General features: G+C 38.9%; 1 protein-coding gene across 1 annotated transcript in view; it reads right to left on the minus strand.

Moving 5' to 3' along the window:
* WAPAL (wings apart-like homolog (Drosophila)) overlaps positions 1 to 4,876 on the minus strand; it is a 70,973-nt gene that overhangs the window by 29,573 nt on the left and 36,524 nt on the right. The window lies entirely within an intron of this gene.

The raw sequence follows: 4,876 nt of genomic DNA on the forward strand, positions 1-4,876 counted from the left end.
TGCCTTGCTGCTGAAAAATGTGTCAAGGCAAATCAAAATGCATCAAAGTTTAGTGTCCTTGAATTTTGGGGAAATACAATATAACTCTTAGAGGAAGCAAAGATAGAATTATATTTCTAGCATCTGAGTTTACCAATCTAATTGCATAATAATATTCCAGACTAATATAACATCACAATTTTCATTATTTCCCAACATGCCATATATTGTGTAAACTGTGTAACTACATACCTCCTCAGACGCACTTCATATAGCATTTTAAAAGTGGAAAAAATATTTTTATAAAGGTGGGCATTAAAAAATAATTTTCTGTCAAAATATAATATATCAACTATTTAAACCAGATACTGGCTCAAGTACAGCCCACCGAAGGGCTATATGTAGCAAACCCACAGTTTGTTTGTCGCAGTACCAGCTATGGATTTAATACCGTTCCATGAAGCGTAACAAGGTTTTGGCATGTCAAAAGCCAGAAAGTAAATTTTGTAAGTCAAGAGTTTCGGCATTACTGTTAAAATTCTACTGTGCTGCCTCCTTCCATTCTTTACAAGAAGAGAAAGCCCTAACTAAAAAACTTCAAAGAATATTAGCAGAATGAAAGTCTCAGCTATGAGTTTTCAGAGCCCAGAAGACCTGTCAAGCACCAAATCGTTGCAGTTTCCAGACACGAGAAAAGCCACGGTGAGCTTTGATGAGGTCATAAGAAACTTAACTTAGTTGGATTTTTAAATTACTTTTTAAGCAGTGCTCAGGTACCATTCATCAAAAAGTATACCATGGCCATCATCTTAACAGTTTCATCCATTTTCTAAGGAAGCTCTTTTAAACAATACATTTTCAAGTGATGGATATACAAAGGCCTTCAGCAGCCACATGTAGCCACCATGGACACACGGAGGAATACCAGAATAAAGTTTTTTATAATTTCTATAGCTTTAACTTTCTCAAGTAACAGCAGCACTAACTTGCCCAACATCCTGACAACCTCACCAAGATTCAAAAAGTTAAACTGAGAAACCAGTTGTAAGTTCATGCTGCTACAGTTACGAGAGGACATCTCTGTCCATGAATAGGAAGACAGTGTCATATAGATCCTTATTTGAAAAAAAGTTAACTGCTGACACAGTGGTTTAAAGGTTAACTCCCTTTTCTCCTACACATTACCGAGCAGCAAATTCTCACCCCCAAAGTGACTCGGCATTTGCGATGACCAAACGAAGGACAACTTAATAACAACGACGCCTGTTTAGTCGTGACAGATACAGTGTTTCACAAGTGCCTGTAATGGCAAAGAACCATCGAATATTTTCTATACTCACTTTTTTTTCTTGAATTACTCACAACAGTTCCACAAATTATCTCAGTGCATGCTTAAGATTGGGAAGAGAGAGTGTAAGTTTCTGGGTGCCATATCCTGGTATACGGGATAATTAAAGGAAATAACGTACTCTATCAAGTAACCAGCATGAAAGTCTAGCATATATTTAGTATCAGTTTCAGCTGATGAACAATTCTGCTTAACCTTACAGGGAAACGTAACTACTACAATTCTGACAGCAGTTTACTGCATGCCAGAAGTCCTAGCAACACAGGATATTCTTTATTAATAGTCCCAAATCCGAGTTATAGCCTCAAATATAAGATATATATTTGAGATAATAGAATAATTCTATCTCTGCTGAAAGGATATTAATATATTAATATCCCCGAATTTCCTATCTGGGAGCTACACGTTGCACAGCAGCTTTTCAGGTCTCTGCAACCACAGCGTCGGGCTCAGCGCACCAGCTTTTCAAAATTTACCACCTCTGCTGCACTCGCATGCATGCAGCAAGGCAGCGCAGATGACGGGGATCAAGTTCAGTGTTTCCACACAGAATAAGAACAAAGTATACAAACAGCTGTGCCAGCATAATCAAAAGGTCCACACAGCATCAGTGTGTTTTCTTCAGCAGGGAGCAACAGCTGATGCATAGGAAAGAGTTCAACAGGGCAAACAGATAAAGTCAATTCCTTCTAAATACTCAGGGCTCAGAGGCTTCCCCAGTGAAAGATGGCGTCTTTTTTATTTAACAATGGGCATTTCTTCCCCTTATTTTCCTTAATCCCTTATTAAATCAAAAGCTAAGGCATCCCCAAGTGTTTTGTGACAAGGCACTTTACAGCTTGCTTAGGCACTACCAATAGTACCTAATATAGAAGTAGTGCAATATCGAATAAAGCCACATTTTCGGTAAGAAATCAACTGATGCCACCAGTAAGTGCCTGTTCTGAGAAATGAGGACATCTTCATTTAATAGCTCTCTTTTAACAGAACCTAAACTGTAACTGAAAATGGTAATTATTTAAAACCTCAAATACCTGTGGAAGGTTAGTTTTAGCCACTATCCCTTGTAATATCTTCCACTTTTAGATCAAAGTCATTTCTCCTGTGACTCCATGCCTTCCCAGTAATATTAGACAGCAGACACAGCTCCCCAGCATCCCTACCATGTGGTCCAGTACCCTGACTCACACCGACTGCACAGCTCAACCACCAAATACCTGCAAAAATCCAACTGCTTTCTAAAGAAATAGGTTATAATCAGTTCTAACACATTAAGCAGTGTTTGGAGCCTCTCTTACAACTCACATGGACACGGCAAATACATCCCTCCTTTACAACCACCTCTTAAAGCCACCTTCACGTTTTCCCCTGCAACACAAAACGAAGATGAATTTCCAAAACAATTACAAAGAAACTGTGCCAATACTGATCAATCGGTAAGCACCATGTAGACTTACGTTTTAGACTACTGCGTGACAGAACTGAAGCCAGGAAAAGTATCGAAGATCAAATGCATGCTAGTGAACAAAGGCTTTTCAGAAGGGCTTGATCATAAAAGCAAAGGCATTTGTTTGTTTGTTTGTTTTTGGTGGTGTTTTCTTTAAGGCAACTCAAATGCTTGTAATACCAAGCTTCCCTGAAGAAGGAGCACTGATATTTAAGCAGCAGTAATTTTAAAAACTGACTTGCTTTCTCCTAAAGACTAGACAACCTTGCAATTATTCAAACAATGCAGACTTCTCTTTAAGAATTCTTCCTCTCAAGATTAACTTAGAATAGATGCAAGTGGAAGTACACCACTCCTTTGAATTCTGCATTAAAGCAAGTAAGTTCTGCAATATTAATCAGCTGTAAGAGCTGCTGCTGAATAGCAGAATAGTTTCCTTTTTTCTTATGTATAGAACTGACAGCTGTTTACACACAGATAGATGTCTGAAAGAGTGCAAATATTCCAGTAAGGGTATAAAGCATATTGTACTGTGGGTCTCTGCATGTGGTTCTGGGGCGTGAACTGAGATGCAAAACCAGAACTAAAGCCAGGGATTTTACAAAATGCACAGGGCTGTCAGTTTTATAAGATCATCTCCAAATGGCATGAACTATGGGTCATGCTTAACCTCCCACCCCTGAAAGCCTCAAAGCTTGAATTTTCAAGAGTTGGCACTCTGCACATACTGATGCAGCACTGCCTGCCATTCATAGATATAAGAATAGCAGAAAATAAGAGCCAGGGACATGAGTCATGCTGAAAATACTAGCAAAACAAGACAGACAGCAGCTATTTGCAGGCAAGAACACTTTCCAAGGTAGAACACAATGGCAAAAGAAAACCCAAAAACACTTTTAACAGATATCCTGAGAAATGCATTATTTCTATCTGAAGGGCATTCAGTAAGACGGTATGCCAGATGCTCGTCAAAACTACAAGTTCTCAAAACACCCTCCAATAAACCAAAATACATAATTATTTACCACTCAGTATTCATAATCATTAAGAGTACTGCTCTGTCCTGCATGTTTCACTTTGAACAGGAAAAAGATAACAAGTATGTTATGCAGCACAGAAGCATTCATAATGAACTGTTTCTTTTGAAAAGGAAAAGGAATGAACATCCATTCAACGAAAAAGAAATTACACCTCAAAACAGGAAGATGGAATATCAATTCAGTACGGGCCGAGCCCTGTGTATATAACAGAAAGAAATTAATTTGGGCTGCAGATAAGATAGTGGCTTCCAACAGCAGTTAAAAAACAGAAGCAAACCAGTCATTTATTCAGTGTTCAAAATGTGAACCGAACCTCCACTATTTGGATCACAGTAGCAGATTAGTGCCAGTAAATTGCCTCTGGGTGCCATGCACCACTTAATTGTGAGCTGCTATAGCATTTAAAGCAGTACACAAAAAACATTATGCACACACATAGCTAGACAACTACAAGTCCTTAGTCAGACAGGTTGAAGAGTATCAGCAGCAGACAACACAATAAGCAGGGAGGAAAAAGAGTCATTGAAGCTTTTCTTGCATCAGACTTCTGAAGAACTGCAAAATGGTTTTTCTTCCTCAAAGCTCAAAAGGAGGCCTACAAGGCAGAACAAGACGATGGGTCAAACATCCAAGTGAAACATGAAAATTTAACTTGAAGAAACAGGACAGTTTGATAAACGTGAGATTCATTCTTTAAAACAAACAGCTAATAGCTAATGGTATACTGCTTATACCGAGCATACTCCAAACTGGTCAGCTCAGAAGCAGAAGCCATATGGTTACGCTTACTAATTTGGCCTGAAACCTATGTTATGTCTAATTAAAAGGGACAGGGTACAGTAGTTTAGACGTATCATCACAATAGTGGAAACACACTACTTCAACCAAGAGAACAGACAAACCTGCATCTGCCTGCAAGTAACTGTACTGGTACAAACACATCTTTGTAAAAACTGTTAGACAAAATTCCTGCCCTCTTTGTTCCTACATAAAGGCAGAGACAAACACACACACATGCATCCATACCCCCCCCCCCCCCCCCCGTACCTCCTTCTACCACAA

The sequence above is a fragment of the Phaethon lepturus genome, unplaced genomic scaffold (genome assembly GCF_000687285.1).
Source record: "Phaethon lepturus isolate BGI_N335 unplaced genomic scaffold, ASM68728v1 scaffold4010, whole genome shotgun sequence".
NCBI lineage: Eukaryota > Metazoa > Chordata > Aves > Phaethontiformes > Phaethontidae > Phaethon > Phaethon lepturus.